Source organism: Schistocerca piceifrons, chromosome 2, assembly GCF_021461385.2.
Source record: "Schistocerca piceifrons isolate TAMUIC-IGC-003096 chromosome 2, iqSchPice1.1, whole genome shotgun sequence".
Taxonomy (NCBI): Eukaryota; Metazoa; Arthropoda; class Insecta; order Orthoptera; family Acrididae; genus Schistocerca; species Schistocerca piceifrons.
Window position 1 is genome coordinate 15,098,138 of NC_060139.1, and position 23,048 is coordinate 15,121,185.

At 44.1% G+C, this 23,048-nt stretch overlaps 1 protein-coding gene and 1 pseudogene across 1 annotated transcript in view; one reads left to right on the forward strand and one right to left on the reverse strand.

Annotated features, from left to right (window-relative positions):
* Window positions 1–23,048, reverse strand: part of LOC124778024 (actin cytoskeleton-regulatory complex protein PAN1-like) — an 856,035-nt gene that overhangs the window by 166,593 nt on the left and 666,394 nt on the right. The window lies entirely within an intron of this gene.
* LOC124778348 lies at window positions 22,146–22,263 on the forward strand (annotated as a pseudogene).

Below are 23,048 nucleotides of genomic sequence, written 5' to 3' on the forward strand. Positions count from 1 at the left end.
AAGAGAGGGTGTCTATCATCGATGGTTTTGTCTGAGCCTCTCTGTAAATTCGTGGAATGCTCTTCGGGAGCTGGGACTCGCAAGACCAGCAGCATTATAAAGCTCTGTTGGGGAAGAGGGTTTCATATACCCTATTGTTAAAAAGTACTGGACCCAATACTGATTCTTGTAGAAACTCTGATAGCAGATTTATCCATTGTGACTTGTAATAAAGCAAAGAAAATATTTCATTCTTGTAATGAGACTGTCACAGATTTCCACAGAGGCATACGGATAGTCATTCTTCTCGTGCTTCACCATTCAATTGAACAGTGAACAGTTCCCTCAGTCACACAGTATACAGTGATCCACGTACACATACAGAAGATGCACAGCAGCAAAGTATTCGTAAGTATACACTCAGCTCACGGCCGCCGTGAACGGTTACGCAGCTTTGCAGGAAGCTCGTCTCGTCATGAGCTCTCTCTACCGGTTTTCCATGCCCTAATTAATTCTTAAATAATGTGATGTTAATCTGAGAGAGAAGTTGCATATTGCGGCACTCTCTTACGACATTTCTCGCGGTAGGGCATAAATGAATCAAGTTTTCTTGCTTGAAAGTTAACGAGAAACAGCTAATGGACACGACTTGAAAGAGGGCAACATCTGTCTTCTTCGGGTCACATTATATCCCAGTCACTCTTTTCTGTCACGATAAGTAGGTATTCTGCTCTTTTAACTTTACCACCGATGCGCAATGCAGTTCCTGTTTTTTCACAGTTTGTCACTTTCATCTCTTGTGCTACTATCTCACTGTTCATCAGAGATAATTTTTCATCCGTCAGATGTGTCTAGCAACGTGAGACTCCTGTAATATTCACCGAGGAATACGCGAGTCTCCTCTTCTGCCAGTTTTGTTGCGGCGTTAACTATTCTACACTACTGGCCATTAAAATTACTACACCAAGAAGAAATACAGATGATAAACGGGTATTCATTGGCCAAATATATTATATTAGAACTGACATGTGATTACATTTTCACGCAGTTTGGGTCCATAGATTCTGAGAAATCAGTATGCAGTACAACCACCTCTGGCCGTGATAACGGCCTTGATACGCCTGGGCATTGAGTCAAACAGAGCTTGGATGGCGTGTACAGGTACAGCTGCCCATGTAGCTTCAACACGATACCACAGTTCATGAAGAGTAGTGACTGGCGTATTGTGACGAGCCATTTGCTCGGCCACCATTGACCAGACGTTTTCAATTGGTGAGAGATCTGGAGAATGTGCTGGCCAGGGCAGCAGTCGAACATTTTCTGTATCGTGAAAGGCCCGTACAGGACATGCAACATGCGGTCGTGCATTATGCTGCTGAAATGTAGCGTTTCGCAGGGATCGAATGAAGGGTAGAGCCACGGGACGTAACACATCTAAAATGTAACGTCCACAGTTCATAGTGCCGTCAATGCGAACAAGAGGTGACCGAGACGTGTAACCAATGGAACCCCATACCATCACGCCGGCTGATACGTCACTATGGCGATGACGAATACACGCTTCCAATGTGCGTTCACCGCGACGTCGCTAAACACGATGCGACCATCATGATGCTGTAAACAGAACCTGGATTTATCCGAAAAAATGACGTTTTGCCATTCGTGTACCCAGGTTCGTCGTTGAGTACACCATCGCAGGCGCTCCTGTCTGTGATGCAGCGTCAAGGGTAGCCGCAGCCATGGTCTGCGAGCTGATAGTCCATGCTGCTGCAAACGTCGTCGAACAGTTCGTGTGGATGGTTGTTGTCTTGCAAACGTCCCCATCTGTTGACTCAGGGATCGAGATAAACCGCAATCGCGATAGGCTACAATCCGACCTTTATCAAAGTCGGAAACGTGATGGTACGCATTTCTCCTCCTTACACGAGGCATCAAAACAACGTTTCACCAGGCAAAGCCGGTCAACTGTTGTTTGTGTATGAGAAATCGGTTGGAAATTTTCCTCATTTCAGCACGTTGTAGGTGTCGCCACCAGTAGATGGGTACATTGCGGGCGTATATTGCGTACATTGCGGGCGTACAGGAGCTCCCAGTAAGATGGCGTAAGGCCGTCTTATTGAACGGACATATGTCGAAAAGTAGGAGTTTTTAGCCAAAAGAGTGGGGAATAATTTGGTGGAATCCTGAATAAAACACACCTGTTTGTAAGATAAAAAAATGATGCGAATACTTATTGTATTTTAAATGCAAATTTTTCGATTAAGTCCCCATCTAACCGAGCTCAAATTCACCCTGAGGCTCATGATTGTGGAATGTCGTAAGTGCATGATCCGAGATCGTCCCATTTTCCTGATGATGTAGCCGGCCGGGATGGACGAGCGGTTCTAGGCACTACAGTCTGGAACCGCGCGAGCGCTACGGTCGCAGGTTCAAATGCTGCCTCGGGCATGGATGTGTGTGATGTCCTTAGGTTAGTTAGGTTTAAGTAGCTCTAAGTTCTAGGGGACTGATGACCTCAGAAGTTAAGTCCCATAGTGCTCAGAGCCATTTGAACTATTTTTGAACCTGATTATGTAAGACGACATGTAACAGGCCAGAATGGGCCAGGACGTACGGGTCGAGCAGAACGAGTAACTTGGCTTCTAAGATCTCCTGACAAATGTTCTGCATTTTTCTGTCTGGACTCTTCTCCACGTAAGGCGCACAGCCTCCGAATGATAAGACTGAAGAACCATAGCAGCGAATGTGACCCTCTTGCCATGTCTTACATGATTTGGGGGTGTTGGGAAGAATTTGTAACTCACTGCAGTACGTAGCGTGAAATAATAAAAAATAAATGCTCTTTATTCTGGTGTGGTTTGTTATAACTGTCAGTACAGTATGAAAAATTCTTGGTCAATGTTGTATTTGGGTTAAACAGGGTGTAGGTTGAAATGTAAATGATAACTAATTATTTGACTTTTAAATGAACTTTGAGCACAATTACTTTCAATATTTGCTATTAAATGTCCTTGCAGAGCTGTGGAATTATTACGTAACACGCAACCCTTTTCTGTCACACGAAGGACTACAAATTCTTTGACACATTAGGTTTATTATTTATCTCAGGTGTCTGGTTCGATGCAAATTTAGACGATATTTATTTCATTCGGTTAAACTCATAGGATATCATTTACTTAACGTAATGTAAAATTTCCCCGTTGTAGCTGCTATTAGGTAACATACTCTGCATGTACAATACAGTATGAGTATAAGTTGAAGCAAAATCTGAAAAGTCTTAGGACTATTATTAAATTTATCATTAGTTGTTAAGAATTTATCAATTCTCTTCAGCAAACTGGTCTCTCTGATTCGTATTTAGCAATATTAATTTTATGCGCCTTATAGGCGGCCAAGAATGGGAACAGTCCAATAATCTTGATCTCGTACTACTCAGGAAAGGACGCTACTTATACACAAACAAAAGAATATTATGTTAAAGATTACAACAATAAATGTAGTTTCAAACACAAAACAAGAAATTATTACTTGTTACAGACCTTGAGAGGTATACATCGAGCAAAATGTTAATGGGCCCATTCAACTCAGTGTTTCTAGCCATAAAGATAAAACATTTTGTCAAAAACAAAAAAAAGCCAACTAGGTTTTGTAATATCTTTGTCTTTTCAGCGAGATCACATACAAGCGCTACTCTGTATTGCATCTTTGGCTGAATTCCCCTTGCGAATTAGACATGAATATTCTAATATACATTTAACGTCTTTACTAAAGTCAGTTTCACGAGATGATACAAGTATTGCATCCAAATCCAGGACGCTGCTTGGAACGTCTCCTTTGGTAGGTGCCAGCATTCAATGAATGCGTGCATGATGAAACACTTGTATCTCATCTCCAGAGTGTCTCCTTTATTTCTGTAAAGTATTGCTCAAAATGTTTCTTGCTTTCCTATTTCAAGTCTAAAACTGTAGCGTGCATGACCTAGCACATGAGTACGCAAGATATGCGTGACGTGCCGCTGCTCCATCAGGGATCCCTCACTCACTAACAGCCGTTACTTGAAGTCACACCCGGTAGCTCCCTAGACTATGATGTTGTCGTGCCTCTCGAAAAACTTGGGAAGGATGGGACCTCTCCGTGGATCACCGCCATACTCGCCGACAACAGTCATCCAGGATAGTGCACAACCGCGATTCACAGCTGAACACGATGCGACACCATTCATCCACAATCCATATTTCCCGGTCAAGCCACCATTCCAAACATAATCGTCTGCTTTGTAGTGTTAACGGCAGCCTACGCTTAGGACCGTACTTCCATTGTCTTGCTACGTCTAGTCTCCGACCAACGATGCGGTATGGCAGAAAATGGTGCAGGGAGCCCACTAATTGTTCTCAGATAGAAAGCGCAGCTGTGAAGGGGTTACGATGTGTTGGACTCACGGTGTCCTTCCCCTGTGGCGGTCAGATGTGGTCGATGTGGACCTTGAAGACGAGCACGCCTGTCGTCACGTTATGACGAAGTCCAGCACTGAGTCACTGTCACATCCGAGTGCCTCAGAGATCTGCGATACTGCAAAAGTAGACCAGTCAGCCAAACAGAGACTCACAGCGAGACCCCACTCAAACTGTGTCAGGTGCTGATAACACTACGTCACAGGCGTATGCGGCGTCTCCGTGTCTTCCACAGACATCCTTCAATATCTGACGTCTTCCACGTCCTTTATATACCGTAACAGGCCCGATAACAACAATAAACACGAAACACACTAATGTACTTGGGTGGCTGTTCTACCTGTCGCACAGTACTGTAACACTAATCATTTACTTAGCCGCCGATGGTGTATACCTAGTATACAAGTATGTCTTCTGAGTGTTTCACACTTTTTGCCATGGAGCGTATATGATTTGTGTGTATGCGAGGATGTTTGAAAACTTTTGATAGCAGGAATGCACAGTGTGAAGAAAAACTTATACAAGGATGCACTGTATGAAGAAAAACATAAGTATCGATCATCCATTACTGATGCTCTCGGAAGAATTTACAAATATAATTGCTTTATCGGCACAGAACTTTTTTTTCCGAATACCCTAGAGATGATACACTATCAAATTACAAAACGGATATCCAAACTGCATAAACCAATATTTAAAATTAATGCAGTTTTGGGCGACCAATCACAACAAAATAAAACGTTTATGGTAGAGCTTCTGTGTCTAAAAAGTGAACCCATAAAAGTGTAATATTTTACAGAAATAAAAGGAAAGTCAGTAAATATGGGTTTTTAGGTGTCGAACCATGTGTGATAAAAACATGAAAACTATCGTATTTTGTAAATTATGTTGATATTTTCCCTCCATTTGGGAGGTCCGTCATTGCAAGTTCAGCATAGTCCAGTCCGCCCGGGTCTGCACCATCGTCTTTGTAGCTACTATCATGCATTTGTCTTCATATCTTCAACTAACTATTTCGGTACCTACAAGGAAAAACTCCATACGTACAAAACATTTCACTAATCTTTCCCTTAATTTTTACTCAATGGACCACAGATCAGCCCATTTTATAAGAAAATTCTTTTGCAATGGCTAGCCTTGTTTCTGTTTCCTGCACACATTTTATGATACTGGTTATTTTGCGTGCTAGGTACCTGATATTAAAAACTTGTCCACTAATTCATCACAAATTTTCACTTTTATCTTCCTTAAATGCTTGAGGTTTTTTTCATATTAATCGTAATTATATATGAATGAGGGTTTATTAGTCCTTTTAACATTTGCTGTAGTCAAAATAAATGATGCATATTGTTTTATTGCCAGTAACGTACATTACAGGAAACAAAACAGAAATAGATGTTGTATATTGCTTTATTGTCAGTACTGCACATAACAGGAAACAAAACTGGTTTTTCTGTGTCAGATACAGTCACCAGAAAGAGAAAATAAAGAATACAAACACATTTCCATTTGATACAAAAAAAACTTACAAAAGACTTCGCTGCAGACACTACAGTTTCTTCTCACTGTCGTCTTGTATAACACATTGTTTATGAACCAACTGATCCACCTCGTAACTGGACACATTCTTGAATGCGGTTCCACACATCCCTTGCCAAATTGTTGAAATAAGGCTGTGGGACACTGCTCCATTCCCCCCCAGCGGGCGATATGTCGTCTCTCGTGGGACAGGACAAGTTCTAATCGCTCGTTTTAGCACGGTCCATGCGTTTTCAATGCAGCTGAGATCTGGAAAATATGGGGCTCATTCCATCCAGCCTTTTATACCCTCCAGCTGGAAAGTGTTTGCAAGATTGTGGCGATGGGGACGTGCATATCATCCACCAGCGTGAATCCCGCTCCGGTATGTTCACCCCCAAATGCGTGAAAGGATGTTGTCCAGATACTTCACACCAGTCATCTTCCCCCGTATTGGCACGTCATGTTTTGCGGCTACACCTTCCGAGGTGCTACTCCATGCGGGTGTAAAATGAATGTGCGCAACGGGAAACACTGAACGTGAAAATGAAGTTTTGGCGCTGTCTGACTACCTCCTGAAGTAGATCTTAGGATTTCGTTATGGTGATATTATCTCTAGCTTCTTGCTCTTTAGCATATAAATTACAACATAACCATAAATGAATGATTAAGGGAACTAGTAACTACAAATAATAAATGCTGTTTCTGCTTACACATTTATTGTGGCTTAAAATCCCTTTATATATTAAAAATGTTTCTATATCACCGTCCAATGGACATAAAGAGATACAAATGGATGTCTTAACTAAAATGATTGATCAATTGCCCAAATCTGTCCCTTTTTATGCCTACGCGACCTATTATGAATAACGCGGGATGACTGACATCATCTACGTACCAAACACTAGAAGACACTACTTTCAAAGAGTATCTACAGTGGTGTGCAACCTCAGTGGAAATAAAATTTACGTGATCACAGCTGTTTAGCTTTATAGCCCTAATAAGCCGAAGCAATTAGCAATATCGCCGTATGTACTGCGTCCGGTGCGTCTGAGTGATGGTTCTCGTACACGTCTGTGACAACGGAAGAACTCCATCCACAAAATATAAAAAAAAACCTTCATTCAGACACTAGGATGGCAGAAGACAGTCCTCTGACTAGTATAATCTAATACTGTCTTCTCCTCTCTGTGTTCTACAGATGAGAAACGCGAACTCCCAGCCACAAGGACGGAGTTCAGATAGTGTCTCAATCTACATCTACATCTACATTTATACTCCGCAAGCCACCCAACGGTGTGTGGCGGAGGGCACTTTACGTGCCACTGTCATTACCTCTCTTTCCTGTTCCAGTCGCGTATGGTTCGCGGGAAGAACGACTGTCTGAAAGCCTCCGTGCGCGCTCTAATCTCTCTAATTTTACATTCGTTATCTCCTCGGGAGGTATAAGTAGGGGGAAGCAATATATTCGATACCTCATCCAGAAACGCACCCTCTCGAAACCTGGCGAGCAAGCTACACCGCGATGCAGAGCGCCTCTCTTGCAGAGTCTGCCACTTGAGTTTGTTAAACATCTCTGTAACGCTATCACGGTTACCAAATAACCCTGTGACGAAACGCGCCGCTCTTCTTTGGATCTTCTCTATCTCCTCCGTCAACCCGATCTGGTACGGATCCCACACTGATGAGCAATACTCAAGTAAAGGTCGAACGAGTGTTTTGTAAGCCACCTCCTTTGTTGATGGACTACATTTTCTAAGGACTCTCCCAATGAATCTCAACCTGGTACCCGCCTTACCAACAATTAATTTCATATGATCATTCCACTTCAAATCGTTCCGCACGCATACTCCCAGATATTTTACAGAAGTAACTGCTACCTCTGTTTGTTCCGCTATCATATAATCATACAATAAAGGATCCTTCTTTCTATGTATTCACAATACATTACAATTGTCTATGTTAATGGTCAGTTGCCACTCCCTGCACCAAGTGCCTATCCGCTGCAGATCTTCCTGCATTTCGATACAATTTTCTAATGCTGCAACTTCTCTGTATACTACAGCATCATCCGCAAAAAGTCGCATGGGACTTCCGACACTATCTACTAGATCATTTATATATATTGTGAAAAGCAATGGTCCCATAACACTCCCCTGTGGCACGCCAGAGGTTACTTTAACGTCTGTAGACGTCTCTCCATTGATAACAACTTGCTGTGTTCTGTTTGCTAAAAACTCTTCAATCTAGCCACACAGCTGGTCTGATATTCTGTAGGCTCTTACTTTGTTTATCAGGCGACAGTGCGGAACTGTATCGAACGCCTTCCGGAAGTCAAGAAAAATAGCATCTACCTGGGAGCCTGTATCTAATATTTTGTGGGTCTCATGAACAAATAAAGCGAGTTGGGTCTCACACGATCGCTGTTTCCGGAATCCATGTTGATTCCTACATAGTAGATTCTGGGTTTCCAAAAACGACATGATACTCGAGCAAAAAACATGTTCTAAAATTCTACAACAGATCGACGTCAGAGATATAGGTCTATAGTTTTGCGCATCTGCTCGACGACCCTTCTTGAAGACTGGGACTACCTGTGCTCTTTTCCACTCATTTGGAACCTTCCGTTCCTCTAGAGACTTGCGGTACACGGCTGTTGGAAGGGGGGCAAGTTCTTTCGCGTACTCTGTGTAGAATCGAATTGGTATCCCGTCAGGTCCAGTGGACTTTCCTCTGTTGAGTGATTCCAGTTGCTTTTCTATTCCTTGGACGCTTATTTCGATGTCAGCCATCTTTTCGTTTGTGCCAGGATTTAGAGAAGGAACTGCAGTGCGGTCTTCCTCTGTGAAACAGCTTTGGAAAATGGTGTTCAGTATTTCAGCTTTACGCGTGTCATCCTCTGTTTCAATGCCATCATCATCCCGTAGTGTCTGGATATGCTGTTTCGAGCCACTTACTGATTTAACGTAAGACCAGAACTTCCTAGGATTTTCTGTCAAGTCGGTACATAGAATTTTATTTTCGAATTCACTGAACGCTTCACCCATAGCCCTCCTTACGCTAACTTTGACATCGTTTAGCTTCTGTTTGTCTGAGAGGTTTTGGCTGCGTTTAAACTTAGAGTGAAGCTCTCTTTGCTTTCGCAGTAGTTTCCTAACTTTGTTGTTGTATCACGGTGTGTTTTTCCCGTTCCTCACAGTTTTACTCGGCACGCACCTGTCTAAAACGCATTTTACGATTGCCTTGAACTTTTTCCATAAACACTCAACATTGTCAGTGTCGGAACAGAAATTTTCGTTTTGATCTGTTAGGTAGTCTGAAATCTGCCTTCTATTACTCTTGCTAAACAGATAAACCTTCCTCCCTTTTTTTATATTCCTACTAACTTCCATATTCTGGGATGCTGCAACGGCCTTATGATCACTGATTCCCTGTTCTGTACATACAGAGTCGAAAATTTCGGGTCTGTTTGTTATCAGTAGGTCCAAGATGTTATCTTCACGAGTCGGTTCTCTGTTTAATTGCTCGAGGTAATTTTCGGATAGTGCACTCAGTATAATGTCACTCGATGCTCTGTCCCTACCACCCGTCCTGAACATCTGAGTGTCCCAGTCTATATCTGGTAAATTGAAATCTCCACCTAAGACTATAACATTCTGAGAAAATTTATGTGAAATGTATTCCAGATTTTCTCTCAGTTGTTCTGCCAGTAATGCTGCTGAGTCGGGAGGTCGGGAAAAGGAGCCAATTATTAACCTAGCTCGGTTGTTGAGTGTAACCTCCACCCATAAAAATTCACAGGAACTATCCACTTCTATTTCACTACAGGATAAACTACTACTAACAGCGACGAACACTCCACCACCGGTTGCATGCAATCTATCCTTTCTAAACACCGTCTGTACCTTTGTAAAAATTTCGACAGAATTTATCTCTGGCTTCAACCACCTTTCTGTACCTATAACGATTTCGGCTTCGGTGCTTTCTATCAGCGCTTGAAGTTCCGGTACTTTACCAACGCAGCTTCGACAGTTTACAATTACAATACCGATTGCTGCTTGCTCCCCGCATGTCCTGACTTTGCCCTGCACCCGTTGAGGCTGTTGCCCTTTCTGTACTTGCCCAAGGCCATCTAACCTAAAAAACCGCCCAGCCCACACCACACAACCCCTGCTACCCGTGTAGCCGCTTGTTGCGTGTAGTGGACTCCTGACCTATCCAGCGGAACCCGAAACCCCACCACCCTATGGCGCAAGTCGAGGAATCTGCAGCCCACACGTCGCAGAACCGTCTCAGCCTCTGATTCAGACCCTCCACTCGGCTCTGTACCAAAGGTCCGCAGTCAGTCCTGTCGACGATGCTGCAGATGGTGAACTCTGCTTTCATCCCGCTAGCGAGACTGGCAGTCTTCACCAAATCAGATAGCTGCCTGAAGCCAGAGAGGATTTCCTCCGATCCATAGCGACACACATCATTGGTGCCGACATGAGCGACCACCTGCAGATGGGTGCACCCTGTACCCTTCATGGCATCCGGAAGGACCCATTCCACATCTGGAATGACTCCCACCGGTATGCACACGGAGTGCACATTGGTTTTCTTCCCCTCTCTTGCTGCCATATCCCTAAGGGGCCCCATTACGCGCCTGACGTTGGAGCTCCCAACTACCAGTAAGCCCACCCTCTGCGACCGCCCGGATCTTGCAGACTGAGGGGCAACCTCTGGAACAGGACAAGCAGCCATGTCAGGCCGAAGATCAGTATCAGCCTGAGACAGAGCCTGAAACCGGTTCGTCAGACAAACTGGAGAGGCCATCCGTTCAGCCCTCCGGAATGTCTTTCGCCCCCTGCCACACCTTGAGACGACCTCCCACTCTACCACAGGTGAGGGATCAGCCTCAATGCGGGCAGTATCCCGGGCAACCACAGTCGTAGTCCGATCGGGGGATGCGTGGGACGAGCTGGCCGTCCCCGACAAACCCCCATCCGGAATCCCACAGTGACGCCCATTGGCAACAGCCTCAAGCTGTGTGACCGAAGCCAACACTGCTTGAAGCTGGAAGCGAATGGATGCCAACTCAGCCTGCATCCGAACACAGCAGTTGCAGTCCCTATCCATGCTAAAAACTGTTGTGCAAAGAACGTCTGAACTAATCTACAGAGAGCGCAAACAAATCGACACAAAATTTAAACGGTTATTAAAATACAAGATTGCCTAGTAAATGCAGTAATGCTGCTACTTGCGCACTGCTGACACACTGCTCGGCGGCGGAAGGAGACTACGCGATTTTACACTATTCAGGTACTAAAACGCGATGCTACAACTCTCAAATACTATAATACGCCTGAAATTTATGAATTAAACAATGCAAGTACCAAAAAAACGCAAAGAAATTAAGACTTAAACTATGTAACAAATGAGTGAGCTAGGAGTATACGACTTGCTGCTGCAGCTGCTTATCCAACGACGGCAGGGAGCACACTGACTGTGATCAACCGACACTGGCCGTTCAAAACAAAAATAGAAGACAAACGACTACGCGAATTTACACTATTCAGGTACTAAAACGCGATGCTACAACTCTCAAATACTATAATACGCCCGAATTTATGAATTAGACAATGCAAGTACCAAAAACACGCAAAGAAATTAAGAATTAAACTATGTAACAAATCAGTGAGCTAGGAGTATACGACTTGCTGCTGCAGCTGCTTATCCAACGGCGGCAGGGAGCACACAGGGAGCAATGTGAGTGTAGGCAGAATAAGTGCTCCAAATCACTGAACGCTGCATACTCAACGACGAATCCCTACTCCAAATCACTGAACGTTGCATACTCAACGACGAATCGCTACGCAGAGGGTAAGTCCAGAATCGTATAAGTTCGGAACAGTACAGTGCCTAACCGTTCTAACTATAAAATCTCCCGAGAGCAAAGACAGCAAGTCCGTCTGTCTCAGCAAAGGCTGATACTGAGCGACCGTCAAACACAGGTGCTCAAAACAGAAGACTACTTTCTCTCCACCGCTGGCTTCCCAGCAAAGCTCGGCTTCCCTCCCTCATAAATGGAGAAGGCGAATCATATTCTCGAAACCACGGAATATTCTCCCTCTCTACAGATTCTTCCGAACGCCGACCAACCATATTTTAGTCTTTTCTCGTCCAGCACGGAAAGTTTGCGAGGAAATACCTATCCCCGTTAATTAGGAATACATACAGTGGTACGCTTCTCAGAGTAAATATCCTCGGAAATAACCAAGCCTGGGTTATTTTCGAGGTAAAGCTTCCTCATTCCTCTCTGCTGCGTCCAAGATTTTCAGAGTTTCCGAAGTATTATCCAGTTATCCTTCTGGTCCCACTACCCAACAGGCCGGCCGCCGCTGTATTGCGCTTCATTGCTCAGGAGCCCCGACCGTAAGTCTCGGCTGCTTCCTGTGTTATGCAGGACCAACACACCTGTGCGGGCTTTTCCACGCAGGGCTTGAGTTACTCCTGCCGTTTCATTTCCACTGGCGTTCCAACCTCTTCTCGTATAGGCAACCATTCATTACGCCATTTTGGTAATAAAGACTCTCCGTCACCTTTCATGCAATAAGCGTTAACAGCTATTTACGAGGTGTATGTGACAATGTCAGTCTTCTTTAAATATTCATATATACGATGTAAACCTATCAAATGATACCTAATTGTAAATCACGGTAAAGAATGTAGATGAGTATGTAAGGGGTGAAATTATAGCCACCTTACAGCATGATTCCACCCCCAAAACACGACTGAAGAGCCTTGACATGGATGGCAGCCTACGCTACAGTAGGGATGTAAACATTTTCCTCGTTGTATCCACACAAGAAAATCAGTATTGTAAGGGTGGAGAGTGATAAGGGTCTTATCAGGAGAGAGCCTCATGCCACACTGCTACCTACCCCACAATGAGTACTTCTGTGCCTGTGCGCACCGAGCCCCTCCCTGAACCCAGTTTCAAGGAGTAGCCTTGAGAGGTCTTCTGGCATGTAATCCCTGCTCATCTGTGTTGACACTTGCACATCTGTAGCTGTTTGGAGCTGCCACCGTAGACGTGTCGCATTTTGATGAGGGTGTCTACTATGCTGTTACACGCAGACACAGGTCGTAAGCACCTGTTTTTTCTTCTTCCGCGGCTAATTATGTGACGATTTTCAACTGATCACGTAGCTAGGGACTTGTTCCAGATTCTCAAGACATTACTTGCTCCCTCACGGTGGAAGCTTGGACTGCTTTCGCTAGAATTACATTACAAATAAATCACTGTATTGAGGTCATGATGTGTTTCTGTATCACAACCTTCAGTTCTAAAGTTTCAGCAATATGCAACATTTATTTTGACCGTGTATTAACAATACGTTAATACACTGTTATTGGATAACACGTTCAGCTGCTTTATTGATGGAATTTAATTCACATAATCGATTTAGAAATTTTGCGATTTAATTTTCTGATGTAACTTAATAAAAGCGCCGGCCGGAGTGGCCGAGCGGTTCTAGGGGCTACAGACTGCAACCGAGTGACCGCTACGGTCGCAGGTTCGAATCCTGCCTCGGGCATGGATGTGTGTGATGTCCTTAGGTTAGTTAGTATTAAGTAGTTCTAAGTTCTAGGGGACTGATGAGCTGAGAAGTTAAGTCCCATAGTGCTCAGAGACATTTTTTAATAAAAGGAAAAGGAATAATACCAGTGAAAATAAAATCATTAGAAAGTGTAATCACAAATATGTGTAGCCAGCGTAGCAGACCTGTCAGGGTACTTTTGAAGTTTTTTTGTTTCGCTTTACGCCGCTAATTTATCCACAGATTATTTTTTTTTAATGCCTTGACTGGTACAAATGATCGGTATTTTATACAAGTAAATCGGACGATGAGAACATTTGTTTCTACATTTCACGAAGAGAGACTTTTGTTTTGATTACGTTACCGTTGCCTGACCAACAGAGTCCGAGTTTAATCGGTTTCTTGGTAGTCCACATAATGAATGGAGTGCAGTGCTACAGTGTTACCTATCCGTGTCATTTGGGTCCACAGATAAACTTCCCTGTATTGCCCTTAACTTCTTCTCACATAATCTTTCCAGCAATAGTATCTGACATCTCTTCCCCTTTAATCAGTCACCTAATAAAAAGTAGAGTGTCAAAAGTCCAGATAATTTCAAATAATTAATATAAAGTACCAACAAGAAGCCACAGTAGTCATCCTGATAGAGGTTATCTGCAATAGCAGCCGAAACGTTGGCCATTATATTACAGAGGACATTCTCACTCACCCAGAAGGACTTTATTGAAATGGAATAGGGTCGCGAAAGACTAAGCTCCTCCATCTTACGGATCGTTCATTTTGTGAAAATGAATGTTGATTACTTTAAAATTTTTTGGTGTAGAAGTGCTTGTGATTACAGTTTGTACGTTGCTGAATTGTAACGAGTTTGTTTTCACTGTTGTTATAAGTTTTACTTACAGCATTTCTGAAGATGAAACTGCACAATGTCGAAATCGATTATGTAAATTAGATACCGTAAATGAAACAGCGGAATGGATTTTCTAATAACCATGTATCAATGAAACCCTATCGAAGGCCCCTACGGTTCCATTCTTGAAGCAGAGTCATTCCAAAATTAACAATGTTTTGCTGAAAACGATGTTACTTAGCAACAAAAATGGTTGTATACATGCTGTGATACGTCTGGACCTATACTCAAATTTCGTATTTTTTAAATTAATGTTCAGGCTGTCTGCGAGATTTCGGCGCACTGAGCATTCTCGCTGAGCAGAAGGACGCGCTCCGCCTGAGAAGGGCCGGCACGCGGCAGCCGGAGGTGTGCGCCTGCGCCGCCTATTCTGGGCGCCGAGAACAATGCCTGGGCGCCACGGCGCGCGCCAGCCGCCTCTGACGGGCCGCAGTCAGCCCGCCTACCTGCCCTCTGCAGGAATCCGCCCGCCTGCTCGCACACCCACACTGCTTCCCGTGGCGGCTGCTCTGTGCCGATACGGCTCCGCGCAGTACCTGATGCCCTTGTACACTACCGACCACTAAAACTGCAGCACCATGAGAGCGGCGCGCAATAAACTGACATCAAGTGCATACACTTAAGGCAACAAAAATGGTTGTATACATGCTCTTACATGTTCGGACCTATACGCAAATTTAGTTTTAATTTTTTTATTTTTTATTAATCTTCAGTTTGTCTGCGAGATTTCGGCGCACTGAGCAGACTCGCTGAGCAGAACTCGTTCCGCCTGAGAAGGGACCTACTCTGTAGGAATCAACATGGATTCCGGATACAGCGATCGTGTGAGACCCAACTCGCTTTATTTGTTCATGAGACCCAGAAAATATTAGATACAGGCTCCCAGGTAGATGCCATTTTCCTTGACTTACGGAAGGCGTTCGATACAGTTCCGCACTGTCGTCTGATAAAAAAAGTAAGAGCCTACGGAATATCAGACCATCTGTGTGGCTGGATTGAAGAGTTTTTAGCAAACAGAACACAGCATGTTGTTATCAATGGAGAGACGTCTACAGACGTTAAAGTAACCTCTGGCGTGCCACAGGTGACTGTTATGGGACCATTGCTTTTCACAATATATATAAATGAGCTAGTAGATAGTGTCGGAAGTTCCGTGCGGCTTTTCGCGGATGATGCTGTAGTATACAGTGAAGTTGCAGCACTAGAAAATTGCAGCGAAATGCAGGAAGATCTGCAGCGGATAGGCACTTGGTGCAGGGAGTGGCATCTGATCCTTAACATAGACAAATGTAATGTGTTACGAACACATAGTAAGAAGGATCCTTTATTGTATGATTATATGGTAGCGGAACAAACACTGGTAGCAGTTACTTCTGTAAAATATCTGGGAGCATGCGTACGGAACGATTTCAAGTGGAATGATCATATAAAATTAATTGTTGGTAAGGCGGGTACCAGGTTGAGATTCATTGGGAGAGTCCATAAAAATTGCAATCCATCAACAAAGGAGGTGGCTTACAAAACACTCGTTCGACCTATACTTGAGTATTCCTCATCAGTGAGGGATCCGTACCAGGTCGGGTTGACAGAGGAGGTAGAGAAGATCCAAAGAAGAGCGGCGCGTTTCGTCACAGGGTTATTTGGTAAGCGTGGTGGCGTTGCAGAGATGTTTAGCAAACTCAAGTGGCACACTCTGCAAGAGAGGCGCGCTGCATCGCGGTGAAGCTTGCTCTCCAGGTTTCGAGAGGGTGCGTTTCTGGATGAGGTATCGAATATATTGCTTCCACCTACTTATACCTCCCGAGGAGATCACGAATGTAAAATTAGAGAGATTCGATCGCGCCCGAAGGCTTTCCGGCAGTCGTTCTTCCCGCGAACCATACGCGACTGGAACAGGGAAGGGAGGTAATGACAGTGGCACGTAAAGTGCCCTCACCCACACACCGTTGCGTGGCTTGCGGAGTAAATATGTAAATGTAGATGTAGATGTAGATGGTGGAACATAAAGATGGTTAACAGTCCAGTGCAGCTGCACAATGTAAATAGATGGTAACGTCACCTACGTTGTGTACGAGGGTTGACTGAAAAGTAATGTCTCCACCTCCGTAACTGTTCAACAGTTGGCAGCATTGGTATGCGGCAGGTACTGGCTTGTTCTGTAGCCTCTTCTCTACAGTTCCAGTTTTCGGGAAGCCTTAGCATTGAACGGTTATTTGTTACAGTGTAAAGTATGGAACACTGCGCAGACGGTCGGTCAATGCGAGTTAAGCAACGTGCAGCCATTGAATTGTTGATAGCGGAAAGCGTCACCACAAAGGAGATTCATCAGAGAATGAAAGCAGTTTATGGTGACTGTGGTGATGTGAGTACTGTGCTTCGTTGGGCGAGTAAGTTTAAAGATGTTGAGGCGAGAACATCTGGCCAGCTTGACAAACAAAGAGTTGAACGTTCTGTGACACCGAGTTTCACAAGCAAAATGTTGACAGATTCAGTCAGGACGATCGTCGAATCACTCGGAGAGAAATTGCAAGCACAATCGGCGTTTCACAAGAACGTGTTGGTCACATCATTTCTTTGCTTGGCTATCGGAAGATCTGTGCACGATGGGTACCCCGAATGCTGACTCCTGAAATGAAAGAGTACAGACTTGATAAAATTTGGCAGGAACTCGTCTCGCGTTACGAGAATGAAGGTGACGAATTTCTCCATTCAGTTGTGACAGGAGACGAAACTTGACTACACCATAGCGATCCGGAACGAAACGTCAGTCTATGAAATATCGACACAAAGAATCACCCCAGAAAGAGAAATTCAAGAAACAGCTCTCAGCTGAAAAAATCATGGCCACAGTGTTCTGGGACGCAGATGTTGTTAGCCATGTTGATTTCTTGATCGTGGAACAACAATTAATTCAGAGTGTCACAGCGCTGCGAACTCTCAAACGATGTCCAACAAGGGTTCGAAAGGAAAAGGGAAATGTTTTCCTGCGGCATGACAATGTCGAACCATACACTTCGCGTTCCACCACAGCAGAACTTCAGAGACTGAATCTCACCACCGTACAGAATCCTCCACACAGTCCAGATTTAGCACTGTCTGACTTTCATCTGTTCCCGATAATGAAAGACGATCTGCGGGAACATTATTATGCTTGTGATGAAGACGTTGTGAGAACTGTGAGACTGTGGTTGCGGAAACAGAGTGCCGACTTCTTCCGTGACGGCATCAGAAAACTTGTTCATCGTTGGCAGAAATGCATCCAATTGGCTGGTGATTATATGGAAAAGTGAATGGTGGTAATTAGAGAGCACATTCTAAGGGTTATTTCTGCGTTGGATTTATCATAATATTCCCATCGAAACCCAATTACGAAGGTGGAGGCGTTTCTTTTCATTCAACCCTCGTATATAAAGAATGATTAAGCAGCAGGTTTCACACTCATAAATTTCAGTTATATTGACTGCTTGTGAGTTTATGAAGGAGAAATGTCTATCTACCAGCACGCGTCGCAATTCGACAGTGGCGGTGTCGTGGCGTATCGAGACTTTCGTTTATCGTTCCAGGATACTGCGTTGGCCGGGATCCCACGACTGTCATGCGAATGTAGAATGTGTGGGTTCAAGAGGCTCATACCACATGCAGGACCTCAATGGCAGCAAGAGAGTAGTGCTCGAGAGGACACTTTCGCTTGGCCGTAGTTGGCAGAACAGTCACGTCACGTATCTTTAGCCGGGGAAGCAAGTATCCGCAGGAACATTAACACAACGTCTGGAGCACCACCAATTGTCTCTATGGCGACCACTGCATCAGAGAAGCTTACTGAAGTGATGCGTCCAATGACAAAGATACAACAGAGTCACCATATCGATTCCCAGTTCTGCTCATAGCAGCACGATAGAGGTAGGCCATCTGTGTGTGGAGGCTCTGAGGAGAATTAAAGACTGAGTTTGTCATCAACAGACATTACATTTCATCCACGTTAAAGTTGGAGGCTCTGCTATATATTCGACACCATGATGTAATTTTTCAAGACGATAACACAATACCGCATATAACTCGCTATGTCCCAACCTACTTCGATACAGAGGGTGTTCGACTGAAGTCAGTACATTCTCCATACGATTTACCCCCTAAAAACAATTGGTCATGGGCTGCCGAGGCGCAGGCATGCCACCACTTTCTAGCCACTATGACTGGTGTAGAATGGAAGCAGCATGGAATGAAGTTCCTGCCATACCTCGACACAATGTGTTAGCACCGCTGCGCTAGCGGTACAGCGAGGACTCATCAGTCGGAAGCTGCTAGTATAAGGGGCGATACAGTTTCCGTTCGAAGGCCATGAGGTCCACAGTCGATCTGCCAGCAGACAAAATCGCTGTGAGCATTGAGGCAATGATCCCATCGACGCACGAAGCTGAAGACAACTATTTGGTAAAACACCGTGTCCTGTGGCATAAATCCATATCTGCCTGCTGCACATCATCTTCCGACAGGAATCGTTGACCCTGTCTTTTTTAAAGGACCGAAGGCGTGATAATCGCATGGGGAGAGATAAGGCCTGTAGGGTGGTAGCTCGAGTATCTCCTACTTGGGCTGGCATAACTTTTGCGTTATAACATTTGAGATACGGGGACGTGCGTGATTTTCGACAGACTTGCTGTCCCCTACACATTCTTCATTCTCCGATGGATGTCTAAGGTGTTTCCAGAATGAGATTTTCACTCTGCAGCGGAGTGTGCGCTGATATGAAACTTCCTGGCAGATTAAAACTGTGTGCCGGAGCGAGACTCGAAGTCGGGACCTTTGCCTAAGGTGTTTGCCCTTGGGCAGCAGGTTGGTTCTGTTTGGACGCGTATGGTAATAAATTAGTATTAGTTCACGTTTTCTCATTTACTGCACGCATCTCGGTAATACACAAGTGTCCGATTAATCCTTTCTCAACATGTCGGTGCTTATATACCCGCATCGGAGTAGAGCTACGTTGGATATGCGCTGCAGCAACAACCTCAAACGGGAACATTTTTGATCGACCTTATACATGCCGATAGTGTTGCACATTATCAGCACTTGGTGCAAATTTCGCAAGTGGCGCTCAACATCAATAAATGTAATGTTTGAAAACCTCGACATCGTCAGGAGTCGTAGCCACAGCGTCCTGTATTAATAGTAACAAACTTTAAAAGTCCTGATCGCATTCCTATCCAACAGCCACTAGAACATGGTTGCTGGTCGACAGAAACCGATTATGTAGTACTATTGCATTGTATTGCGACCAAGACTATCAAAGTTTGTAATAAATGCAGCATGGATAAATTGATGCAAAAAATTGAGATGTTGTGACTATCGGAACAGAAATCAGCCACTGAGACGTCACATCGTCAACTAGCAAGGAAGTCTGTGCGTAGAGATTTAAGGGGGAACGAACACATAAATCTAGCCGTCAGGGGGCAGCTGTCAGATTCTGATTTACTGGCAGAATCCTAAGAAAGTGTAATTTAACGATGAAATTGGTCGTTTATGAAACCTTGGTTCGACTATTTCGTTTGAACAGTGGTCTAGACCAGTTGCCATCCGCCCCTGGTTGCTGAGTGGTCAGCGCGACGGCATGTCGTACCTACTGGCTCTGGTTCGATTCCGAGCTGGGTCGAAGATTTTCCCCGCTCAGGGACTGGGTGTTGTGTTGTCCTTCTCATTATTTCATCCCCATCGACGCGCAAGTTGCCGAAGTGGCTTCAAATCGAAACACTTGCACCAGGCGAACGGTCTACCCGACGGGAGGCTCTAGCCACACGGCATTTCCATTTTTGGAACAGTTGCGAAGTTGGAGCAACGGAAGAGGTAACGAAGTTTTTAAGAAGAGATGCGCGTTCCGCCTCGGGCTCTTTCAGTTGGCCTGAATGTGTCGCATAAATGCTCAACAAATGCCAGTGGGAGACGAGAAAGATACTGGGCATCACGGAAAGCCTTTTTTTTTTTTTTAACATACATCCTACTTAAGGCCCCGCGACCAAATTACGAAAACTTGCACTCATACAGATATCAATTACGGAATTATGGCAGTGACTTTAAAACAGGTACGATTTACAATTACATTTTTGTAATAGTTCGAATCGCAGAAAATATGTGTAGTTATTGCTTCAGCTTTGTGATGATTCTCCCGTTACAAAGATTGCATCGCTCGAACATAGTGAATTTAACTGTTTAGCAGAGGTAATAAGTAAATACCTTAGACAAGACCATAAGGAAAACACTCAAAACGGTAATTACACGCAAAGAGAAACCCTGTGGTGATTGTTTAGTACCACCGTAATATGCATAGGAAATACTAAACAAGAATAAATAGCGTTTCTCTAAAAGCGAAATTGATTGTATTTTACTGTCCGAGAAACCCATGCGGAAATAAATCTGAGACCAATATCTCACATGCTGAATTGACATGAACCCACGTGGCTGCGCTGAAACATCCATTAAGGGCCCCTCACTGGGAATAGCAGCACTACGTGTTCAGTGCTCTCAAAGGCAAAACAGGAGATCGCTTTTCGAATTACGGAGACAAGACAAAACTGTGAAGAAAGAGCCAAGTTATGAGTAATTACCTAACCTTATTTGAAATTTAATTACAGTTAATGCTACGGTACGTTAAGTTCGTCAGAGTAATAGTCCTCATACATAATTTTCTTCATGCATCATCTTGTTTTACAGGCCGATTCCTTGACTGTGTGCTCGAACTTTACGCTGGCTTTACTCCATCATTACACGACAGTCTTGATGTTCAGGGCAGCGTCGGTGATTTTGAAATTAGATATTGCCAACACATCTTAGTCTTTCGAGTCAACAACTACAGTAAGTCATCACTTGCACAATTTTTGTATGATACAAGACCCAAAATGGAAGACATGAACAGTTTACATACACTGCAGCAGGGCACAAAGCTAAATATCCTAAAGATAATAATATGAAGAAACAAAAAAGGACTGCCAGATATATTTGAAGTGAAAAGATTGACAATGAACATACACTGGTATTAAAAAACTTTAGCGAGATATGCCTCTTCCCTAAAACTAACTCATCTGCAACTGCACCAAATTAATCAGATTATTGATTCTCTTCTTGTGTACGAAATAATTTTTTTAAGCAAATCATGTTAAACTCAATTTTGTTTTACAGGGATATTCAGGACTCAAAAATTGAAGAACACACAATTATTTTGAAAGTTTTCTGGATCGTATATTTATAAAATAACTACGTACAAGTCTAACTTACGCAGAACTATTTACTAATAAATTCGGGATCTAAATGACGCGATATATTTTACTATTTGTTAAATAATAATATTTAAAGTTCTCATACACGACTTCATATTCCTTGCACAACGTAGCATCTATAATACTCGTATCTCTATTAGCTAAGAGACAAAACACTGGCAACATATTTGTTACTGTTTGTAAACAACGAATGTCTAAAACTCAGATACTGTACTCCCGTGAAAAGTACTCAGTGGAGATGCACAAGACTGCAGGTATGCAAAGTCACATGTAATACATCCAAAACAATTACAATGTATGTGATTAATGTAAAACATTGTACGTCGTTAGCTTCCCGTGAACAACGCTGTCGAGCTGAGCACTGAGCTGTCACCTCAAGACACATAAAAGTCTACAAAACACATCATACTTCAATAATTACACGTTAGTGGCTTGTTGGTCCAACGGCCTTGCCGCATTGTTAACACCGGTTCCCGTCAGATCACGGAAGTTAAGCGCTGTCGGGTTGGGTTAGCAACTGGATGGGTGACCATCCGGTCTGCCGAGCGCTGTTGGCCAGCGCGGTGCACTCAGCCCTCGTGATGCAAACTGCGGAGCTACTTGACTGAGAAGTAGCGGCTCAGGTCTCGTAAACCGACATACGGTCTGGAGGGCGGTGTGCTGACCACATGCCCCTCCATATTCCATCCAGTGACGCCTGTGGTCTGAGGATGACACGGTAGCCGTTCGGTACCCTTGGGCCTTCCAAGGCCTATTCGGACGAAGTTTAGTTTAGCTTTAGTGACTTGTTACCCTGTGTTTATTTATTTACTGGTCACAGTTCATTTTTTAAGAGCTTCTACGTTTGATAGCGTAAAGCAATAAATTATTCGGCTGATAGAAATATTTCAGTAGCTAGTTCATAGTAAGAAGGAATGGAAATTCACCTGCGTAAAGCACGTCAGCTAACAGTGGGTGGCGAGGAGAGCGCCTGAGAGTTGGGCTACCCGGTGAACTGCTGCGCCAGGGGGTTAAGCAGCTTGCAAGGCGCGCAGAGTGTACCTCGCCTGAATGGGCGGCACCCCTGCACCCCTGCTCGCAGCGCGACAATAACGCCGTTCCCCGTGTTTGTCGGACAATATACGAGCGCGCCTGGAGAGGGAAAATCAAATGAAAATGGAAATGAGCTTTGCGAGGGGTGCCGGCAAAACGAAGGCAAACACCGGTCGATGATTTAAAATATTCACTGACACGGAGCGCGAGATGATTAGAGGAGAATGCCGCACTACACATGTAATTCCAGGAACAGTTTATCTGTCAACATTAGTCCGAGCTCAAGCGGCCAGTGAAAAGAACAAAGAGC